General features: G+C 52.5%; 3 long non-coding RNA genes across 3 annotated transcripts; all 3 read left to right on the plus strand.

Annotated features, from left to right (window-relative positions):
- The first annotated feature begins 2 nt into the window (after positions 1 to 2).
- LOC149996662 (uncharacterized) lies at positions 3 to 21,885 on the plus strand. The gene is made up of 3 exons (XR_016507443.1): positions 3 to 155; positions 21,361 to 21,438; positions 21,767 to 21,885. It is a non-coding gene; the product is annotated as an uncharacterized LOC149996662 (long non-coding RNA).
- LOC149996663 (uncharacterized) lies at positions 1,207 to 3,808 on the plus strand. The gene is made up of 5 exons (XR_016507449.1): positions 1,207 to 1,459; positions 1,782 to 1,857; positions 2,302 to 2,434; positions 2,923 to 3,046; positions 3,433 to 3,808. It is a non-coding gene; the product is annotated as an uncharacterized LOC149996663 (long non-coding RNA).
- LOC149996664 (uncharacterized) lies at positions 10,118 to 11,601 on the plus strand. Its single transcript, XR_016507484.1, has 3 exons — positions 10,118 to 10,236; positions 10,725 to 10,848; positions 11,226 to 11,601. It is a non-coding gene; the product is annotated as an uncharacterized LOC149996664 (long non-coding RNA).
- Positions 21,886 to 23,831: the final 1,946 nt, after the last annotated feature.

Consider the following 23,831-nt stretch of genomic DNA (forward strand, 5'->3'; position numbering starts at 1 on the left):
TACCAGGTTGAGTACGCCATGGAGGCCATCGGACGTGCGGGCACCTGTCCGGGAACGTTAGCGAGCGGCGGTGTCTGGCTTGCAGCAGAGCGACGCCACACCCACAAGCTGCCTGATGAAGTTGTTGTCCCTGAAAACATTTATAAGCTCAGTGAGTAAGTGAGCTCACAGGGGGGAGAGGGTTTCAATATCTCACGTGCTCACATACGTAGGACCTCACGTATTTCGGGAGGGCTGGCCCGTGTGCCGTAGTAAACTTGACGCGGACGCTTGTTATTGTGCCTTTACTGGTGGACATTTTTGATTTTTACTTGAAACTTCCTCGAGGCTTAGGACGATGCGTTATTCTTTTGACGTGCAGGGCCAAGCCCTAGGTGGAGAAACTACTCTATACCGTTCGGAGTACAGGCGTGGTAGGTGTGCAGGCCTGGGTTAAGTCTGTGTGGCCTCGCGCCCGTTGCTTTCCTTCTCTGGGCTTCGGTGCCGCCTCGAGTGGTGGTGGCCGTTTAATGAACTAGAGTGAAACGAGTGAAATACACTGGCGCAGGGTCTGACACGTGGCAGGCTCCCCGAGTGTTCAGAACGGCTACTCGGGAATTCTGTGGAAGTGTCCCGAATCCTACCCCTGGAGGTCTGGGAACAGTTTAGATGAGCCCCGTCGGTTTCGCGTCGTTGGGCGTGCGGGACTCCTAGCCGGCGGGGCACTGGGTTTGCCTGTCAGAGACTTCCCCCCTGAGTGGGGGGACGAGGCGGATGCCGGTTCTAGGGCCTTTGGATGCGTGTCCAAGGAAGCGTCATCCCTCCAGAGTCACCGCCGGGCCACGGGCCGCTCGGCAGCCGGCAGGCTTGCGGAGGTGTAGTGACAGCAGGTGACAGAGGGTGTCAGCTCTAGGGGAGCCAGCGCAGCCCTCGGGGAATGGCAGCAAAGAAAGGAAAGGCGCCTTTCCTGGGAGCCTAGCCCCTGAGCCCCCTCCCTCCGCCCCGGCCAGCCAGGCCTTTGGAGGTGAGAATACCGATGACCCAGGAGTGGGGGTAGTTTTTCTTCCTCTCTGGCAAAACCTCTGTCTTGCTTCTGGACCTTCTCGGGACTTGCTTTAGCTTCCTAGTGCTCCTTCTCTCGCCCTGTTCGGCGTCGTGGTGCTAAATAACACCTATCGAAGAACTGGAGGGGGCGCCATGTATCTTTCGTGTTAAATGATGTCAGGTTTGTCCTGCAAAGATAAACCTTCTGTAGTTTCTGTCTGTTCAGAAGAAAACCAGAGCATTGACGCGAGCATGGTAAACTTATCATGGAACTTGGGACTTTGCAAACACTTCTTAAAGGCCCTCTCAGACACCTGCTCTGCTTACAGACACATGAATACATTTTTTTTTCCTCCAGGGACATGGCTTGCAGTGTGGCCGGCATAACTTCTGACGCTAACGTTCTGACCAATGAACTGAGGCTCATGGCCCAAAGGTATGGTCAGAGAGGGTGTGACTGATGATCTCTAAGTTAGTTTGTTTGATATCTCTAAGGAGAACTCGTTTTTGCAAAGATGAGAGTCATTACAGATCTATTAATTGAAAATTGTTTTTTTTTTAACCCGAACTTCTAAAATGTTGTGGTAGTAAGATTGTTAGGATGTTGACATTCCCCTGCTCCCCTCTCAAATGACAGGTGACTGTTAATGTCCCCATGGAGCAGGTTTATGTCCAGAATATGTTTTGCTTAGATTTTTGTGTTTTAGGAAAAAATGATGACTATGCCAATGTTTTCATCCTAGGTATTTGTTTACTAGTGTCGGGAGCCAATTCCTTGTGAGCAGTTGGTGACAGCGCTCTGTGATATCAAACAAGCGTACGCACAGTTTGGAGGTAGGAAATCTGGGGCATATTTATTCCAGAAAGGGGAGACATTTTCTAAGTAATAATTTTTTTATGAGATGATAAAAAGAAATTGAAAAGTAAGTAAAAACTTTGTACATTTCCGCTTTGTGGTTTCCGCGATATGTATGATCATATGTTTTATTAATAGACTATCGAGAGGCAAAAATAGCATTTTTAAATCTGGAAACCGATTGTTTTTTACCTAATAATTAAACTCAGCACTGAGAAGCAGTCCTCCATGTCTTAATTCCATCTCCCGGAAGCAAGTGGACGTTTTGGTGGGCCTTAGTCTGTGGTGGCCAGAACAAAGCCACTTACGAATGCTCAGCTTCACAGAAAGGTGCTTCGGCTACGTTCAGGGAGCTCAAGTGACTATAGCGATACTGCATTTGGGCGGTTGATGTACTTGACAGTCCTCTTTCTTGGTTAAAGGGAAAAACGTCCCTTTGGCGTCTCGCTGCTGTCCATTGGCTGGGATAAGCGTTACGGCTTTCAGCTCTATCAGAGCGACCCAAGCGGAAATTACGGGGTATGGAAGGCCACATGCATTGGAAATAACAGCGCCGTGAGTATTTCTGTGTTGCTGTAAAACCTAGCAATAGGTACCTAACATGATTTTGAAACGGCGATGAATGTAAATGGTATTTTAAGGTAGCTGCAACAACTTTAGCATCTGTGATTGCTATTGGTGATGCAGTCGCAGGTTCTGCTAATACCACTGGGGTTTATTGCCTACGTTTGTAACAAAAGGAAATAGTGATTTTCAAAGGCAAGTTGTTGAAATAAGATACAGTTTTTTTCATATCCTGGTGGATAATCCCCTTGAATTCTATCACAAAGTCTTGGAGGTCTGAGGCCCCGGGTTAAAGATTCCATTCACAGAGCATCGACACTCCCCCTCCACCCCATCCCATGTGTCCCCGCCCATCATAATTGCTTACAGTGGTTACATGCTAATAATAATTCAGGCATCAGTCTTCTGCCCAGTCCACGTTCCTGAAAAATGCAGACATTTAAAGGACGTTCTTTTTGATGATTATTTCTGCTTCGTAGGCAGCTGTGTCTATGTTAAAACAAGACTACAAAGAAGGGGAAATGACCCCGAAGTCAGCACTTGCTTTAGCTATCAAAGTCCTCGACAAGACCATGGACGTGAGCAAGCTCTCTGCTGAAAAGGGTAGGTTATGTCCCCTCCTCCGGTTCGGTCAGTTTCCTGGACCGCGTCGGAGAGGTTCCTACGAGGAAATTGCGGTTCCTTCTGCTCAGCACAGCTTACAGCGGGTTGGCTCGTGGGACTTTTTCAAAGGAAGGGACAAAACAGCAGCTTAGAAGGTTGGAATGGGTCAGGAGAAGAAAGATCGTTGACGCAGAAACGTGAATAAAAGTATCCGTGAATCATATGAAGCACAAAACACGAAGGGGTGGTGAGCGAAGGCCGACAAAGGGGGGGGGGGGGGGGGTTTTGAACCGGGTCGCCTGTGCGGGCTGAGTGCGCCCCGTAACGCAGCCGTGTGTGTGTGTGTGTGTGTGTGTGTGTGTGTGTGTGTGTGTGTTTGCCCCCAGTGGAAATTGCCACGCCGACCAGAGAGAATGGAAAGACGGTCATCGGAGTCCTCGGACAGAAGGAAGTGGAACAGCTGATCAGAAGACACGAGGAAGAAGAAGCTAAGGCTGAGCGTGAGAAGAAAGAAAAAGAACAAAAAGAAAAGGATACGTGGGAGACAGAATTGGGGGTCTTATAAATCTTTTGAGCCCCATTTCAGCCGCCCTCTTCCACAGTGAGCACGTGATGGCTTTTGAACCCGGACGGTGGGAAAGAGGGATGGTAGCATCTGATCGGGCCCTCGTCTTTCTGTAAGTTGGGCGGTGACTGCTCTTCATGGACCTTTCTACCCCCCTCCCCCCCTTTTCTGGGAATAAAACTCGGTAAGAATGGAAACGGTGAAGGAGAATTGTCTGTAGCAGTCACTGTTGTTCACCGGGATCAGTGGGTCTGTGATCCTTCATGCTTCAGTGTCCTGGGGCAGCCCTGGAGGTGCCGGGACACAAGAGGCTAAAGTTGGTGGGTGTGAGTGTCATCAGCAGGGAAAGATGGGACCTGTGCCCTGAAGGTCTCCCTTGCTGTGTCCCTACCGTCTTGGAGTACCCGTGGCCCTCGGCCTCTGTGGGAATCACGTTCTTGTACCTGTTGCCAGCCATCGACATCGATGGCTCTTCCTAGGACCGGAAGTGTGTGCGTGCACATGTATACACACACGCGTTCACGCAAACCTCTCCGAAAACACGTGAAAGGCCCGTTTACAGTGCAAGCCCTGCACCCGCTACAGTAATCAGTCATCAGTGCTTCTGAGCACCTCCGGATCCCTCAGATCCCATTTCTCTCTCCCCCTCTACTCCCGAGAGAGAACTCGAGTTTACCTTTCCCCTTACCTACGGCTCTTACAATGCGTTTGTCTGTTCCTCTGCCCCAGGTGGCACATCCCTCGGGGTAGCCGGGTGTGCCCTCTCTCCGTCTCCAGCGGTTGGTTTAAGAACGACCGTGGGCTGAGCCGACCCAGACCAGACGGGCGGGGGGGATGACAGCTGCTGCGGACGCCGCGGCAGGCCCACGGCGGGCGCGTGGCAGGTCCTGTGCAGGAGAGATTATGGCCACAGAGGAAAAGGGGCCACAGACGAGAGCAGTCGGTCTTGGCTGAGGCGGGGGGCGGGGGGTGGCGGGTGGGGTGGGGGGGGGGGCCCTGGTCTCAGCCCAGGAAGGCTCCAGGGCCACCGCCGCAGTGCCGGCCTCCCACACTTGTCCCCTCCAGCTCTCCTCAGAGCACATTGAACCCTTCCGTCGGTTCCCCATGCGAGACTTTCAAAGATCTGCTGCGAAGTGAGTGAAGCTTAAGCTTCAGGACCCCTCGCTTCCGAGGCCTGGGAAGGGACCCTCACAATGTGTTCCGTGCTCGTGCTTTTTGTAAAGTCTGCAAAAGTAAGGTCTTCTACCTGCCGTTAATAAGCGCTACCGTCTGTTTCTGCAGCGGAACATACTTGTTCGCAGATACTTCCATGCGTAGTGAGGTTATTGTTACTCACCTCAGGGTCGAAATGGCTCCCGGGACGTGTTCCTCACCCACCCGCTGAGCCTGCATACCCAGTATAGTGACAGGAAGGCACAGGAACAGAAGTTGTCACCATCGTTGGAAGTTCCCGGGACAGTGGGAGAGGAACAGGGCCTGACATGGGCCAAGTCAGAAGCTCGTCTGTGGCAAACTTCATCCCTAAGGTGTGTGCAGTTACCACCTGGGGATTCAGGTCTCGTGATGCCGGAAACGCCGGGGGATGCCTTACGGGTATGTCAGCTCGTCGAACCACTGCGGTGATTTGGTGAGGTTTCTCATTCTGATTTTCAGTTTGATACCCAATTTTGTATTTGTACTGTCGTATTCTTTTGGTTTAAGAGGACACCCCCACCCCCACCCCCGCTACACACACACACACACACGCACACACGCACACACGCACGCACACACAGATAGTATCTTCTATATAAACCCGAATCAGCCCCTGCTTTCCCTCGTCCTGAGAATGAAGTCCACTTTCTTCATTCTGACCTGCAACTCGCCACTGCCTTGTTGCTGATGCTCTGTCCTGGACCCCCCCACCCCCACCCCCACCCCCTGGACCGCCCTCTGTCTGTCCCTCACCCTCTCTGGAATGCTCTCCTCTCTGCACTCTGTGTCCCGCCCCCGAAGAACTACCCCGTCCTCTTCCCTGTCCCCGTGGGACTTCGGGGGTCCTCTATCCTGCTCGCGAAGGTCTTACACATCCTCCGCCCCGCTTCCGATAGGCTGCCGGCACCTCGGCCCCGCCCCCGGAGGACTTAGAAGCCGCTTCCGTGAAGTCTGACCTTCCGCCACACTTCCGGGACACGTCCGCCCTCCCGGTCCCACCCCGAAGGACTTCCGGCTGACTTCCGCTTCCGGCAAGCCCGCCCCCCCCTTGTTCCCGCCCCTGAAGGTCCACACACCCTGTTCCGCTTCCGGCGGTCTTCCGCCACCCTGTCCCCGCCCCCGAAGAACTGCCGCTTCGTCCTCCCTGCCCCCGTGGGACTTCGGGGTCCTCTGTCCGGCTCCCGAAGGTCTTACACATCCTCCGATAGGGTTCCGGCACCTCGTCCCCGCCCCCGGAGGACTTAGAAGCCGCTTCCGTGAAGTCTGACCTTCCGCCACACTTCCGGAACACGTCCGCCCTCCCGGTCCCACCCCGAAGGACTTCCGGGTGACTTCCGCTTCCGGCACGCCCTCCACCTTGCTCCCGCCCTAGAAGGTCTCGCGCCGCCGGGGCCCCGCCCCTGAAGGTCCACGCTCCCTGTCCCGCTTCCGGTGGGCCCGCCATCTTGGTCCCACCCCCGAAGGTCTTCCGGGTGTTGGACCTCGCCCTGCTTCCGGTAGTCTTCCGCCACCTTCTCTCCGCCCCCGAAGGGCTTCCGTATGTTGATCGTTCTGCGCACGCGCGTGGGCCACACGGGCAGCGGACACTCGGCGGGGTGATGGTGGATTTTTCCTGTGGCGTGAAGCCCTTCGTGTAGCCCTCAACTCAATTCCGGTTTTTCTGCTCCGGTTAGTACCTGCCTTCGGGCGCCGCGGGGATGCCGGCTGCGCCGGCGTGGAGCATGGGGATGAGAACTGTCCGGCCGCCTCGTCGCAGGTCACTGCCTCCCAAAGTGCCAGGCCGGTCCTGCGGCCTTAGTCTGGTGTTCCGCTATTTGGGAAATGTGCTCTGGGGGCCGAGATTGCCCGCCGCCCCCCCGCCCGCCGCCCCCCCCCCCCCGCCTCCTTCCGCATGCAGGACCCCAGCCCTCCCGGGAGAAGCCTCTGCCCCTCTTAACGTGTCCGCCCTCCTGGACTCCGTGGTCGGGATACTGGCTTGGCTTTCGAGCGGCTGCGATTCTTTTTTTTTTGAGCTTCGGCCGTTTGTCTCTTGCCCGTGAGGCGCCTGACTCAGTGCTTTCTGCTGAAGCTTCCTGCTCCGCCTGGACGCCCCGTTCTTTCTCCTTCCCCAGTTCTTCCTCTTGGACCTGCAGGGTCTCATCCCTCTTTCTGCCTCTCCCATGTCCCATTTGGGGTCCTTTTCTGTGTTGTTTTCTTTTTTCAAAAAAGGGCTTTTTCGATTTTCCCCTCCAGCCCCGGTGCCTCGGTTTCCACCTGTGTCAAATCGCGTGTGCGTCCCTCACCTGACCACCAGGCGGCGCTGTCGCAGCATCTACAGAGCCTGCTGCGCTCAGTAGCTGCACTGCGGAGTCAGCCAAAGAAGGGGGTGGACGGAACGGGTTTAAGTCGTGGAAATGCTTTCTCAATTGTAACTTTCGTTTTAGTAAGGATCTTACTTTCTTTTGACAGGAGCTGTAACGTTCAGAAAACACGGTAAGTCACGCACACGTCCGTAAGCTATCGCCTGACAGAGGGTCTGGTACTCAGCTCACGGACCTGCGTGAGCAAACCGGAGTGGGAAGAAATGATCGGTTCCCTGCTACACACTGGACTCTGGGTGCCAGGATGTGTTTTATGCAGGAGTTACCTTCAGCGGACGGGAGTCATGGGTATATTTTTTCTTTGAGGTCTCGAAGATATGACTCCAGGACCACTCTATTTTCTCCAGGAGGTAAAATAGGAATTGCGTAATCTTGTCTCCAAAGTATTTTTAAGTGCTTGACGTTTTGGGGGGGTGGGGGGTGGGGGGGCGGAAATCAAGACACTTTTTTTATAGTTCATGCTCTCTTGTGTTCTGATGTAATTATGGTCACCAGGTTGATCGCGCGCAGCACGAGAGAACGAGAGAGGGACGCGAGGGTAGAGCCTGTCAGGGTTCCTGCTGACTCTCTTGGCCCAGTGGTGCAAGCACCCGGAAGGGAGTCTCGGTTTCTCACCGCTTGTGTTTTGCAGGTCGCTTGTACCAGGTTGAATACGCCATGGAGGCCATCGGACGTGCGGGCACCTGTCCGGGAACGTTAGCGAACGGCGGTGTCTGGCTTGCAGCAGAGCGACGCAACAACCACAAGCTGCTTGATGACGTTTTTTTTTCTCTGAAAAAATGTATAAGGTCAGTGAGTGAGTGAGCTCACAGGGGAGAGGGTTTCAATACCTCACGTGCTCACATACGTAGGATCTCACGTATTTCGGGAGGGCTGGCCCGTGTGCCGTAGTAAACTTGAAGTGAACGCTTGTTATTGTGCCTTTACTGGTGGACATTTTTGATTCTTATTTGAAACTTCCTTGAGGCTTAGGACGATGCGTTATTCTTTTGACGTGCAGGGCCAAGCCCTAGGTGGAGAAACTATTTTATACCGTTCGGAGTACAGGCATGGTAGGTGTGCAGGCCTGGGTTAAGTCTGTGTGACCTCGCGCCCGTTGCTTTCCTTCTCTGGGCTTCGGTGCCGCCTCGAGTGCTGGTGGCCGTTTAATGAACTAGAGTAAAACGAGTGAAATACACTAGCGCAGGGTCTGACACGTGGCAGGCTCCCCAAGTGTTCAGAATGGCTACTCGGGAATTCTGTGGAAGTGTCCCGAATCTTACCCCTGGAGGTCTGGGAACAGTTTAGATGAGCCCCGTCAGTTTCGCGTCGTTGGGCGTGCAGGACTCCTAGCTGGCGGGGCACTGGGTTTGCCTGTCAGAGACTTCCCCCCTGAGTGGGGGGACGAGGCGGGTGCCGGTTCTAGGGCCTTTGGATGCGTGTCCAAGGAAGCGTCATCCCTCCAGAGTCACCGCCGGGCCACGGGCCGCTTGGCAGCTGGCAGGCTTGCAGAGGTGTAGTGACAGCAGGTGACAGAGGGTGTCAGCTCTAGGGGAGCCAGCGCAGCCCTCGGGGAATGGCAGCAAAGAAAGGAAAGGCGCCTTTCCTGGGAGCCTAGCCCCTGAGCCCCCTCCCTCGGCCCCGGCCAGCCAGGCCTTTGGAGGTGAGAATACCGATGACCCAGGAGTGGGGGTAGTTTTTCTTCCTCTCTGGCAAAACCTCTGTCTTGCTTCTGGACCCTCTCGGGACTTGCTTTAGCTTCCTAGTGCTCCTTCTCTCGCCCTGTTCGGCGTCGTGGTGCTAAATACACCTATCGAAGAACTGGAGGGGGCGCCATGTATCTTTCGTGTTAAATGATGTCAGGTTTGTCCTGCAAAGATAAACCTTCTGTAGTTTCTGTCTGTTCAGAAGTAAACCAGAGCATTGAAGCGAGCATGGTAAACTTATCATGGAACTCGGGACTTTGCAAACACTTCTTAAAGGCCCTCTCAGACACCTGCTCTGCTTACAGACACATGAATACATTTTTTTCCTCCAGGGACATGGCTTGCAGTGTGGCCGGCATAACTTCTGACGCTAACGTTCTGACCAGTGAACTGAGGCTCATGGCCCAAAGGTATGGTCAGAGAGGGTGTGACTGATGATCTCTAAGTTAGTTTGTTTGATATCTCTAAGGAGAACTCGTTTTTGCAAAGATGAGAGTCATTACAGATCTATTAATTGAAAATTGTTTTTTTTTTAACCCGAACTTCTAAAATGTTGTGGTAGTAAGATTGTTAGGATGTTGACATTCCCCTGCTCCCCTCTCAAATGACAGGTGACTGTTAATGTCCCCATGGAGCAGGTTTATGTCCAGAATATGTTTTGCTTAGATTTTTGTGTTTTAGAAAAAAATGATGACTATGCCAATGTTTTCATCCTAGGTATTTATTTACTAGTGTCGGGAGCCAATTCCTTCTGAGCAGTTGGTGACAGCGCTCTGTGATATCAAACAAGCGTACGCACAGTTTGGAGGTAGGAAATCTGGGGCATATTTATTCCAGAAATGGAAAACATTTTCTAAGTAATAATTTTTTTATGAGATGATAAAAAGAAATTGAAAAGTAAGTAAAAACATTGCACATTTCCGCTTTGTGGTTTCCGCGATATGTATTATCATATGTTTTATTAATAGACTATCGAGAGGCAAAAATAGCATTTTTAAATCTGGAAACCGATTGTTTTTTACCTAATAATTAAACTCAGCACTGAGAAGCAGTCCTCCATGTCTTAATTCCATCTCCCGGAAGCAAGTGGACGTTTTGGTGGGCCTTAGTCTGTGGTGGCCAGAACAAAGCCACTTACGAATGCTCAGCTTCACAGAAAGGTGCTTCGGCTACGTTCAGGGAGCTCAAGTGACTATAGCGATACTGCATTTGGGCGGTTGATGTACTTGACAGTCCTCTTTCTTGGTTAAAGGGAAAAAACGTCCCTTTGGCGTCTCGCTGCTGTCCATTGGCTGGGATAAGCGTTACGGCTTTCAGCTCTATCAGAGCGACCCAAGCGGAAATTACGGGGTATGGAAGGCCACATGCATTGGAAATAACAGCGCCGTGAGTATTTCTGTGTTGCTGTAAAACCTAGCAATAGGTACCTAACATGATTTTGAAACGGCGATGAATGTAAATGGTATTTTAAGGTAGCTGCAACAACTTTAGCATCTGTGATTGCTATTGGTGATGCAGTCGCAGGTTCTGCTAATACCACTGGGGTTTATTGCCTACGTTTGTAACAAAAGGAAATAGTGATTTTCAAAGGCAAGTTGTTGAAATAAGATACAGTTTTTTTCATATCCTGGTGGATAATCCCCTTGAATTCTATCACAAAGTCTTGGAGGTCTGAGGCCCCGGGTTAAAGATTCCATTCACAGAGCATCGACACTCCCCCTCCGCCCCATCCCATGTGTCCCCGCCCATCATAATTGCTTACAGTGGTTACATGCTAATAATAATTCAGGCATCAGTCTTCTGCCCAGTCCACGTTCCTGAAAAATGCAGACATTTAAAGGACGTTCTTTTTGATGATTATTTCTGCTTCGTAGGCAGCTGTGTCTATGTTAAAACAAGACTACAAAGAAGGGGAAATGACCCCGAAGTCAGCACTTGCTTTAGCTATCAAAGTCCTCGACAAGACCATGGACGTGAGCAAGCTCTCTGCTGAAAAGGGTAGGTTATGTCCCCTCCTCCGATTCGGTCAGTTTCCTGGACCGCGTCGGAGAGGTTCCTACGAGGAAATTGCGGTTCCTTCTGCTCAGCACAGCTTACAGCGGGTTGGCTCGTGGGACTTTTTCAAAGGAAGGGACAAAACAGCAGCTTAGAAGGTTGGAATGGGTCAGGAGAAGAAAGATCGTTGACGCAGAAACGTGAATAAAAGTATCCGTGAATCATATGAAGCACAAAACACGAAGGGGTGGTGAGCGAAGGCCGACAAAGGGGGGGGGGGGTTGAACCGGGTCGCCTGTGCGGGCTGAGTGCGCCCCGTAACGCAGCCGTGTGTGTGTGTGTGTGTGTGTGTGTGTGTGTGTGTGTGTGTTTGCCCCCAGTGGAAATTGCCACGCCGACCAGAGAGAATGGAAAGACGGTCATCGGAGTCCTCGGACAGAAGGAAGTGGAACAGCTGATCAGAAGACACGAGGAAGAAGAAGCTAAGGCTGAGCGTGAGAAGAAAGAAAAAGAACAAAAAGAAAAGGATACGTGGGAGACAGAATTGGGGGTCTTATAAATCTTTTGAGCCCCATTTCAGCCGCCCTCTTCCACAGTGAGCACGTGATGGCTTTTGAACCCGGACGGTGGGAAAGAGGGATGGTAGCATCTGATCGGGCCCTCGTCTTTCTGTAAGTTGGGCGGTGACTGCTCTTCATGGACCTTTCTACCCCCCTCCCCCCCTTTTCTGGGAATAAAACTCGGTAAGAATGGAAACGGTGAAGGAGAATTGTCTGTAGCAGTCACTGTTGTTCACCGGGATCAGTGGGTCTGTGATCCTTCATGCTTCAGTGTCCTGGGGCAGCCCTGGAGGTGCCGGGACACAAGAGGCTAAAGTTGGTGGGTGTGAGTGTCATCAGCAGGGAAAGATGGGACCTGTGCCCTGAAGGCCTCCCTTGCTGTGTCCCTACCGTCTTGGAGAACCCGTGGCCCTCGGCCTCTGTGGGAATCACGTTCTTGTACCTGTTGCCAGCCATCGACATCGATGGCTCTTCCTAGGACCAGAAGTGTGTGCGTGCACATGTATACACACAGGCGTTCACACAAACCGCTCCGAAAACACGTGAAAGGCCCGTTTACAGTGCAAGCCCTGCACCCGCTACGGTAATCGGTCATCAGTGCTTCTGAGCACCTCTGGATCCCTCAGATCCCATTTCCCTCTCCCCCTCTACTCCCGAGAGAGAACTCGAGTTTACCTTTCCCCTTACCTACGGTTCTTACAATGCGTTTGTCTGTTCCTCTGCCCCAGGTGGCACATCCCTCAGGGTGGCCGGGTGTGCCCTCTCTCCGTCTCCAGTGCTTGGTTTAAGAACGACCGTGGGCTGAGCCGACCCAGACCAGACGGGCGGGGGGATGACAGCTGCGGACGCTGCGGCAGGCCCACGGCGGGCATGTGGCAGGTCCTGTGCAGGAGAGATTATGGCCACAGAGGAAAAGGGGCCGCAGACGAGAGCAGTCGGTCTTGGCTGAGGCGGTGGGGTGGGGGGCCCTGGTCTCAGCCCAGGAAGGCTCCAGGGCCACCGCCGCAGTGCCGGCCTCCCACACTTGTCCCCTCCAGCTCTCCTCAGAGCACATTGAACCCTTCCGTCGGTTCCCCATGCGAGAATTTCACAGATCTGCTGCGAAGTGAGTGAAGCTTAAGCTTCAGGACCCCTCGCTTCGGAGGCCTGGGAAGGGACCCTCACGATGTGTTCCATGCTCGTGCTTTTTGTAAAGTCTGCAAAAGTAAGGTCTTCTACCTGCAGTTAATAAGCGCTACCGTCTGTTTCTGCAGCGGAACATACTTGTTCGCAGATACTTCCATGCGTAGTGAGGTTATTGTTACTCACCTCAGGGTCCAAATGGCTCTTGGGACGTGTTCCTCACCCACCCGCTGAGCCTGCATACCCAGTATAGTGACAGGAAGGCATAGGAACAGAAGTTGTCACCATCGTTGGAAGTTCCCGGGACAGTGGGAGAGGAACAGGGCTTGACATGTGCCAAGTCAGAAGCTCTACTGTGGCAAACTTCATCCTTAAGGTGTGTGCAGTTACCATCTGGTGATTCAGGTCCCGTGATGCCGGAAACGCCGGGGGTGGGGGGGTGCGTTACGGGTATGTCGGCTCATCGAACTGCGGTAATTTGGTGAGGTTTCTCATTCTGATTTTCAATTTGATGCCCAATTTTGTATTTGCACTGTCGTATTCTTTGGCTTTAAGAGAACACCGCCCCCCCCCAGCCCGCTACACACACACACAAATAGTATGTTCTATATAAACCCGAATCAGCTCCTGCTTTCCCTCGTCCTGAGAATAAAGTCCACTTTCTTCATTCTGACCTGCAACTCGCCACTGCCTTGTTGCTGATGCTCTGTCCTGGACCCCCCCTCTGGACCGCCCTCTGTCTGTCCCTCACCCTCTCTGGAATGCTCTCCTCTCTGCACTCTGTGTCTCCCGCCCCCGAAGAACTACCCCGTCCTCTTCCCTGTCCCCGTGGGACTTCGGGGCCCTCTATCCTGCTCCCGAAGGTCTTACACACCCTCCGTCCCGCTTCCGACAGGCTGCCGGCACCTCGGCCCCGCCCCTGAAGGACTTAGGAGACGCTTCCGGGAAGTCTGACCTTCTGCCACACTTCCGGGACACTTCCGCCCTCCCGGTCCCACCCCAGAGGACTTCCGGGCGACTTCCGCTTGCGGCGGACCCGCCATCTTGTTCCCGCCCTAGGAGGCCTCACGCAGCCGAGGCCCAACCCCCGAAGGTCTACGCAGCCTGCGCTGCCATCTTGGTCTCACCACGAAGGTCTTCCGGGTGTTTGGCCTCGCCCCGCTTCCGGGAGTCTTCCGCCACCCTGTCCCCGCCCCCGAAGAACTAGAACTACCGCGTCCCCTTCCCTGCCCCGCACTGGGACTTCGGGGTCCTCTATCCTGCGCCCGAAGGCCTTACACATCCTCCGATAGGGTTCCGGCACCTGGCCCCCGCCCCTGGAGGGCTTAGAAGCCGCTTCCCGGAAGTCTGACCTTCCGCCGCACTTCAGAGACACTTCCGCCCTCCCGGTCTGACCCCAAAGGACTTCCGGGCGACTTCCGCTTGTGGCGGACCCGCCATCTTGTTCCCGCCCTAGAAGGTCTCACGCAGCCGAGGCCCAACCCCCGAAGGTCTACGTAGCCTGCCCCGCCATCTTGGTCCCACCCCGAAGGTCTTCCGGGTGTTCGGCCTCGCCCCGCTTCCGGTAGTCTTCCGCCACCCTGTCCCCGCCTCTGGAGAACTGCCGCGTCCCCTTCCCTGCCCCACCCCCGCCCAGGGACTTCGGGGTCCTCTATCCTGCTCCCGAAGGTCTTACACATCCTCCGATAGCGTTCCGGCACCTCGCCCCCGCCCCTGGAGGACTCAGGAGCCGCTTCCGAGAACTCTGACCTTCCGCCGCACTTCCGGGACACTTCCGCCCTCCCGGTGCCACCCCAGAGGACTTCCGGGCGACTTCCGCTTGCGGCGGACCCGCCATCTTGTTCCCGCCCTAGAAGGTCTGACGCAGCCGAGGCCCAACCCCCGAAGGTCCACGTAGCCTGCTCCGCCATCTTGGTCCCACCCCGAAGGTCTTCCGGGTGTTCGGCCTCGCCTCGCTTCCGGGAGTCTTCCGCCACCCTGTCCCCGACCCCTAAGAACCGCCGTGTCCCCTTCCCGGCCCCCGCCCCCGAGACTTCGGAGTCCTCTGTCCTGCTCCCGAAGGTCTTACACGTCCTCCGCAATTCTATGGAGAGGTTTACGGTATCAAATTACAATAGTAAACTCAACATTTACTTAATCTGATGGTGCTCAGACTTTTTTAGAAAGTGCAAATCATCACCTCTCGATTCGGACGCCAGGCTCTGGGATTGCCAAGAAGCCACTTAAGTCCACTGAACTCAACGCGCTTCACCTGCTCCTGTGCGCTCCAGAGGAACTCTTCCATCAACCTGTCAGTGTGCTTGCCGGCTGTGGCTCCCCGCCTGTCTCAGTGCTGCCCTCCTGTGGGGAACTCTGGGAATTACAGCTAAGGGAAGCTCACCGAGTCCATTGTACGGATAGGGCTAGATGGCTAGGCTCAGGGTTGATAGGTTTAGCGTTAATGAGCCTAGGGTTAACAGGCTTCTATCTTTAATAGACTCAGCCTTCCTGGATGGAGCTTCAGAAGAGCTAACAGATTTCCAGAAACGCTTCGTATGTACCCCATCATCAGGCCCAGTGCTCTTTCGGGGTGGCTGTAGGAACCCCGAAAGCGAGGAGTAAGGCCAGCGGGAGACTGTGCAGAGCGCACGTCTGCCCCAGCACACTAAGTGTGAGTAGTCGTAGCGGGGGTAAAAAAAAAAAAGAGTGGCAAACTACCTAGATACTACCTGACTTAGTAAGATAATATAGCTTATTTAATTTTTTCTGCACAACAGTGAGGCAGCAAAGCAGAAGTTATCCTTTCTTATTAATTTTCTAGAATTAAAAAATTCAAACATACATAAAATATTCAAATATAATGACTTGAAGAGTTCTTGCCATACACTTTTAACAATTATTGACATTGTGCCAATAGATATCCATATTGATGTAGGTTAGGATATTGTGGCATGTGCAGGTTCACAGCTAAACGAGTGGTGGTGCCAAGTATTCAAAATAAGGTTTTCAGCTTTGCAGTCTTTCGTCCTTCCTTAATCACCAAATTTTTTAGGTAAATCATTCTTCTAACTCCCCAAATTTGAGACAGTACTAGAGAAATGATATTCAAAGTTAAAATTGAATTTGTACAGCCAAAACTTAAGTCTCTCAGAGTGTTAATGTCATGTTTCTTATTTATACCTTTTATGTATCCAGTTTACTTTGTCTCCTGTTATTGGCAATTTTTTGGTCTTGTTTAAAATTGTTGTTCTTTTACGGTTGTCCCAGTTTTTCTCCCGTGTTGTTTGTATTTTTAACTATCGGCCCAATACCTTCTTATTTTTGTTCTTATACTGTTTTTAGTGTGCGTCACTGCTTGAACCCCTTCACTATTTTTTTTTTGAAATATGTCATCTGTGTGCTATTAGTAGGTTGCTCTTCTAATTATCATTATTAGCTTTAAAGGGTGTAGACTCTGGGAAAGCTTCTTATTGAACTGTCATTGTACTGTGCAGACAGTGCCCAGTTCCACAGACAAGCTCTTCCCTCGTATTTTGCAAGGTTCCGTTCCTCGGATGATCTGTAGGGAAATGACCTTTAGTGGCCCTCCGGGAGGTTTCAGGCAGAATCAGTAGCTCTGCAGGCAGTGACTGCTTTTGTTGCAATATTTCTGTGTATTTTTGTCTTTGGAGGTCTATCGGTTACCATTACTCTAGTAGTCATTTGTGGAATAATCAGAATGACCCCGTGCTGGCACTTCCATGCACAGTTTTATTTCATCCTCACCGTGGTCAGTTTTACAGAAGGCAAAACTGATATGCAGAGAAGGAGGTAACTTGCTTTCAGGTCAGACAGCAGGTGTTAGAGGCTGGAAGGAACCCAAGCCGTCCACCTGAAAATCCTGTGTTCTTAACCAGCGTGCTGTTATCCCCTCTCTTCATACTCAAATCTGAGTAAGACTAGGTCTCCAATTTTAAGAAGCGCAGGCTAATGCCTCATCATCCTTAATAGCAAATTTCTGCAACTAGGTGAAAGTTGTTTCGCGACCGGCGATGAAACTCCGAATATTGGAAAGAAAAGGGAATTGTCAGATGGTATGGACTCGTGTATTCATTCGTGTATGCATTCAACAAAGTGAGCACCTACTATGTACCTCATATATCTTTGTATATTAAAATCATGTATGTCTGGCTGGTGTGGCTCCGTGGATTGAGTGAACTAAAGGGTTGCTGGTTCGATTCCCAGTCAGGGCACAGACCTGGGTTGCAGGCCAGGTCCCCAGTCAGTGTGGGTGCATGAGAAGTGACCACACACTGATGTTTCTCCCCCTCTATTTCTCCCCACTTCCCGTCTAAAAATACATCAATAAAATCTTTTCTAAAAACATGTAAATTAAAGCACGTTTATTTTACATCTACCGTTGATACGTTTATTTTACTCCCATACATGTTTTCTAGGTTTGAAATTTTGTGTCAAGCAACCCCCTAACTGGTCATTTAAAGGCTTCTGTTACTCGGAAGTTAAATAAGTCTGTACTAAGTACCGAGTGCTTCTTAGGGAACTCTGCCTATTTCCATGAGAGTCCTCTGATTTAACTTAAAAACATATCTGAACCGGAGTGTTCCTTATTGATCACAAAGAATTGTATTAATATTTCACCTTAAAAGTACTATTAATAATAGCCTAACTAATAGTTTGGTTCACTAATGATGACGGACTTTTAAAAGTTATTTGTAGGAGAGAAGCCAGTACGCTAACTTTTAAAAATTTGTTAGACAGGATTAGCTGAACCGTTCTTTATTGCAAAACATGAAGATAGCTTGTTTAAGGATTTATTTCGAGGCGACGAAAGATGGGTTCGTCCTGTGGAACACCCACGAATGACAAGATAAAAATCCAGTTTGGCCTCGCAATATCTCAGTTAGTGGGTGTGGTAGGTGTGCATGTCATTCTGTATTCAATGCCATCCTCCTCTGTAGGTCAAATCGCTCGGGGGCCGTCCGCTAAGCTATTTATTCTTCTGTCCTCTCCGCGACTCTAGGGACTCCCGGCGTCGGCGGCACTCTAGGGACGCAGAGTGTACCTACAAGCTTTACGAAGCTGCCGTTCTAGCTGTGGCCTCGGTATTTTTTTCTACGTAGCAGCTTCACAGAGATTCAAGCCTGTGCCTCGGCTCCTTGGGTGTTGATAAGCTTGGAGAAGAATACACTGGGAAGGAGGACAGGGCGTGTCGGCGTCTGAATAGGATGGTCTGGAAAGGTGTCCCTGAGAAGCGACCGGGCGTGGGACTACCCCGGGGAGGGTGTGTCAGGCCGGGGAACTGTCGCGAGTGCAAAGGCCCTGAGGCTGGCGTGTGCCGGTGTGTTTGCGGAGCAGCGAGGAGGCCCGTGTGGCTAGAGGCGAGTGACCCCTGGGGAGGAGTGCAGGAGATGAGGTCAGAGAGGCAGTGGCAGGCTGGCTACTCGGAGATTTTGGCTTTGACAAAGATTTTGGCATCAGAACCTGGCGGCGACTGGAACGCCCACCCGGACTTTTGACGTATGCAAATGAACTGCATGCAAATAAACCTAGTCCCAGCATCTCCCAGAGGAAATAAAAATGGACTTGGCTCCTTCTCAGAAGAAATGTTGATGGACTTAGCATGATACATGACCGGCCTGGCGGGGAGAAAAGCAGGGCGATATAAATAGCCTGCTGAATGTGTCGCCGCGTAAACTCGCTGTAAGTGAAATGTACTGTTTGGAAAGATGTGTAGGGAGGTCTTGCACCGCCCCCGCTCCGCTTCCGATAGGCCGCCGGTACCTGGTCCCCGCCCCCGGAGGGCTTAGAAGCCGCCTCCGGGGAGGTCTGACCTTCCGCCGCACTTCCGCCACGCTTCCCCACCTTGGTCCCACCCCAAAGGACTTCCCGGTGTTAGGCCTCGCCCCGCTTCCGGGAGTCTTCCACCACCTTGTCTCCGCCCCCGAAGGGCTTCCTTGTCCTCGGCCCCGCCCCCCCAGAGGACTTCCGTATCTTCGGCCCGTTCTCCCCGCCCCATTCCCTCCCACCCCGCGAGATCGTTCTGCGCACGCGCGTGGGCCACATGGGCAGCGGACACTCGGCGGGGCGATAGTGGGTTCTTCCTGTGGCGTGAGGCCCTTCGTGTAGCCCTCGATTCCAGTTTTTCTGCTCCGGTTAGTACCTGCCTTCGGGCGCCGCGGGGGTGCCGGCTGCGCCGGCGTGGAGCATGGGGATGAGGACTCTCCGGGGCCTGGTCGCAGGTCACCGCCTCCCAAAGTGCCAGGCAGGCCCCGAGGCCCTGGCCCACCTTTAAGAAATCTCGTCTGGGCGCGCCGGTCCTGCAGCCTTAGTCTGGTGTTCCGCTATTTGGGAAATGTGCTCTGGGGGCCGAGGTCGCCCCACGCCCCCACCCCCAACCCCCCGCCTCCTTCCGCGTGCAGGACCCCAGCCCTCCCGGGAGAAGCCGCTGCCCCTCTTCACGTGTCCGTCCTCCTGGACTCCGTGGTCAGGATACTGGCTTAGCTTTCTAGCGGCTGCGATTCTTTTTTTTTTTTTTTTTTTTTTGAGCTTCGGCCGTTTGTCTCTTGCCCGTGAGGCGTCTGACTCAGTGTTTTCTGCTGAAGCTTCCTGCTCCGCCTGGACGCCCCGTTCTTTCTCCTTCCCCAGTTCTTCCTCTTGGACCTGCAGGGTCTCATCCCTCTTTCTGCCTCTACTGTGTCTCATTTGGGCTCCTTTTCTGCGTTGGTTTTTTTCCAAAAAAGGGCTTTTTCGATTTTCCCCTCCAGCCCCAGTGCCTCGGTCTCCACCTGTGTCAAATCGTGTTTGCGTCCCTCACCTCGGCCAAAGAAGGGGGTGGACGGAACGGTTTTAAGCCGTGGAAATGCTTTTTCAGTTGTAACTTTCGTTTTAGTAAGGATCTTACTTTCTTTTGACAGGAGCCGTAAAGTTCAGAACACACGGTAAGTTCCGCACACGTCCGTAAGCTATCGCCTGACAAAGGGTCTGGTACTCAGCTTACAGACCTGCGTGAGAAAATGGGAGTGGGAAGAAATGATCGGTTCCCTGCTACACACTGGACTCTGGGTGCCAGGATGTGTTTTATGCAGGAGTTACTTTCAGTGGACAGGAGTCATGGGTATATATTTTCCTTTGCGGTCTCGAAGCTATGACTCCAGGACCACTATATTTTCTCCAGGAGGCAAAATAGGAATTGTAGGATTTGTCTCAAAAGTATTTTTAAGTGCTTGACTTTTGGGGGGGTGGGGGTGGGGGGGCGGACGTCAAGACACTTTTTGTATAGTTCATGCTCTCTTGTGTTTTGATGTCATTATGGTCACCAGGTCGATCACATGCAGCACGAGAGAACGAGAGAGGGACTCGAGGGTAGAGCCTGTCAGGGTTCCCGCTGACTCTCTTGGCCCAGTGGTGCAAGCACCCAGAAGGGAGTCTCGGTTTCTCACCGCTTGTGTTTTGCAGGTCGCTTGTACCAGCTTGAATACGCCATGGAGGCCATCGGACGTGCGGGCACCTGTCCGGGAACTTTAGCGAACGACGGTGTTTGGCTTGCAGCAGAGCGACGCAACATCCACAAGCTGCTTGATGAAGTTGTTGTCCCTGAAAAAATTTATAAGCTCGATGATGAGTAAGTGAGCTCACAGGGGGGAGAGTGTTTCAATATCTCACGTGCTCACATACGTAGGATCTCACGTATTTCGGGAGGGCTGGCCCGTGTGCCGTAGTAAACTTGAAGCGAACGCTTGTTATTGTGCCTTTACTGGTGGACACTTTTGATTCTTATTTGAAACTTCCTTGAGGCTTAGGACGATGCGTTATTCTTTTGACGTGCAGGGCCAAGCCCTAGGTGGAGAAACTATTCTATACCATTCGGAGTACAGGCGTGGTAGGTGTGCAGATCTGGGTTAAGTCTGTGTGACCTTGCACCCGTTGCTTTCCTTCTCTGGGCTTCGGTGCCGCCTCGAGTGGTGGTGGCCGTTTAATGAACTAGAGTAAAACGAGTGAAATACACTAGCGCAGGGTCTGACACGTGGCAGGCTCCCCGAGTGTTCAGAACGGCTACTCGGGAATTGTGTGGAAGTGTCCTGAATCTTACCCCTGGAGGTCTGGGAACAGTTTAGATGAGCCCCGTCAGTTTCGCGTCGTTGGGCGTGCGGGACTCCTAGCCGGCGGGGCACTGGGTTTGCCCGTCAGAGACTTCCCCCCTGAGTGGGGGGACGAGGCGGGTGCCGGTTCTAGGGCCTTTGGATGCGTGTCCAAGGAAGCGTCATCCCTCCAGAGTCACCGCCGGGCCACGGGCCGCTCGGCAGCCGGCAGGCTTGCGGAGGTGTAGTGACAGCAGGTGACAGAGGGTGCCAGCTCTAGGGGAGCCAGCGCAGCCCTCGTGGAGCTGCAGCAAAGAAAGGAAAGGCGCCTTTCCTGGGAGCCTAGCCCCTGAGCCCCCTCCCTCCGCCCCGGCCAGCCAGGCTTTTGGAGGTGAGAATACCGATGACCCAGGAGTGGGGATAGTTTTTCTTCCTCTCTGGCAAAACCTCTGTCTTGCTTCTGGACCCTCTCGGGACTTGCTTTAGTTTCCTAGTGCTCCTTCTCTCGCCCTGTTCGGCGTCGTGGCGCTGAATACGCCTATCGAAGAACTGGAGGGGGCGCTGTGTATCTTTCATGTTATAAACGACATCATGTTTGTCCTGCAAAGATAAACCTTCTGTAGTTTCTGTCTGTTCAGAAGAAAACCAGAGCATTGACGCGAGCATGGTAAACTTATCATGGAACTTGGGGCTTTGCAAATACTTCTTAAAGGCCCTCTCAGACACCTGCTCTGCTTACAGACACATGAATACATTTTTTTTTTTTCTTCCTCCAGGGGCATGGCTTGCACCGTGGCCGGCGTAACTTCTGACGCTAACGTTCTGACCAATGAACTGAGGCTCATGGCCCAAAGGTATGGTCAGAGAGAGTGTGACTGACGATCTATAAGTCAGTTTGCTTCATATCTCTAAGGAGAACTCGTTTTTGCCAAGATGAGAGTCATCGCAGATTTATTAATTGAAAATTGCTTCTTTTTTCTAACCCGAACTTATAAAATGCTATGGTCATAAGATTGTTAGGATGTTGACATTCCCCTGCTCCCCTTTCAAATGACAGGTGACTGTCAATGTCCCCCCATGGCGCAGGTTTATGTCCAGAATATGTTTTGCTTAGATTTTTGTGTCTTAGGAAAAAATGATGACTATGCCAGTGTTTTCATCCTAGGTATTTATTTATTACAGTATCGGGAGCCAATTCCTCGTGAGCAGTTGGTGACAGCGCTCTGTGATATCAAACAAGCGTACGCGCAGTTTGGAGGTAGGAAATCTGGGGCATATTTATTCCAGAAAAGGGAAACATTTTCTAGGTAATAATTTTTTTATGAGATGGTAAAAAGAAATTGAAAAGTAAGTGAAAAACTTTTTGTACATTTGCGCTTCGTGGTTTCCGCGATATGTATTATCATATGTTTTATTAATAGACCATCGAGAGGCAGAAATAGCCTTTTTAAATCTGGAAACCGATTGCTTTTCTTACCTAATAATTAAACTCAGCACGGAGTAGCGGTCCTCCGGGTCTTGACTCCGTCTCCTGGCTGTGCCCATCTCCCGGAAGCAAGTGGACGTTTTGGTGGGCCTTAGTCTGTGGTGGCCAGAACAGAGCCACTTACGAATGCTCAGCTTCACAAGAAAGGTGCTTCAGCTACGTTCGGGGAGCTCGAGTGACTGTAGCGATTCTGCCTTTGGGCGGCTGATGTGCTTGACGGTCCTCTTTTTTTGGTTAAAGGGAAAAACGTGCCTTTGGTGTCTCGCTGCTGTCCATTGGCTGAGATAAGCGTTACGGCTTTCAGCTCTATCGGAGCGACCCAAGCGGAAATTACGGGGGATGGAAGGCCGCACGCATTGGTAATAACGGCGCCGTGAGTATTTCTGTGTTGCTGTAAAACCTAGCGATAGGTACCTAACGTGATTTTGCAACGGCGATGAATGTAAACGGTATTTTAAGGTAGCTGCAACAACTTTAGCACCTGTGATTGCTATAACGCAGCCGTGCGTGTGTGTGTTTGCCCCCAGTGGAAATTGCCACGCCGACCAGAGAGAATGGAAAGACGGTCATCGGAGTCCTCGGACAGAAGGAAGTGGAACAGCTGATCAGAAGACACGAGGAAGAAGAAGCTAAGGCTGAGCGTGATAAGAAAGAAAAAGAACAAAAAGAAAAGGATACGTGGAAGACAGAATTGGGGGTCTTATAAATCTTTTGAGCCCCATTTCAGCCGCCCTCTTCCACAATGAGCACGTGTTGGCTTTTGAACCCGGACGGTGGGAAAGAGGGATGGTAGCATCTGATCGGGGCCTCGCCTTTCTGTAAGTTGAGCGGTGACTGTTCTTCATGGGCCTTTCTACCCCCTCCCCCCTTTTCTGGGAATAAAACTCGGTAAGAATGGAAACGGTGAAGGAGAATTGTCTGTAGCAGTCACTGTTGTTCACCGGGGTTAGTGGGTCTGTGATCCTTCATGCTTCAGTGTCCTGGGGCAGCCCTGGAGGTGCCGGGACACAAGAGGCTAAAGTTGGTGGGTGCGAGTGTCATCAGCAGGGAAAGATGGGACTTGTGCCCTGAAGGTCTCCGTTGCTGTGTCCCTACCGTCTTGGAGAACCCGTGGCCCTCGGCCTCTGTGGGAATCACATTCTTGTACCTGTTGCCAGCCATCGACATCGATGGCTCTTCCTAGGACCGGAAGTGTGTGCGTGCACATGTATACAAACACGCGTTCACGCAAACCGCTCCGAAAACACGTGAAAGGCCCGTTTACAGTGCAAGCCCTGCACCCGCTACAGTAATCGGTCATCAGTGCTTCTGAGCACCTCTGGATCCCTCAGATCCCATTTCCCTCTCCCCCTCTACTCCCGAGAGAGAACTCGAGTTTACCTTTCCCCTTACCTACGGTTCTTACAATGCGTTTGTCTGTTCCTCTGCCCCAGGTGGCACATCCCTCAGGGTGGCCGGGTGTGCCCTCTCTCCGTCTCCAGCGCTTGGTTTAAGAACGACCGTGGGCTGAGCCGACCCAGACCAGACGGGCGGGGGGATGACAGCTGCGGACGCCGTGGCAGGCCCACGGCGGGCGCGTGGCAGGTCCTGTGCAGGAGAGATTATGGCCACAGAGGAAAAGGGGCCGCAGATGAGAGCAGTCGGTCTTGGCTGAGGCGGGGCGGTGGGTGGGGGGGTGGGGGGCCCTGGTCTCAGCCCAGGAAGGCTCCAGGGCCACCACCGCAGTGCCGGCCTCCCACACTTGTCCCCTCCAGCTCTCCT

Source organism: Furipterus horrens, unplaced genomic scaffold (genome assembly GCF_987537825.1).
Source record: "Furipterus horrens unplaced genomic scaffold, mFurHor1.1.pri manual_scaffold_12, whole genome shotgun sequence".
In the NCBI taxonomy this organism is placed as follows: Eukaryota; Metazoa; Chordata; class Mammalia; order Chiroptera; family Furipteridae; genus Furipterus; species Furipterus horrens.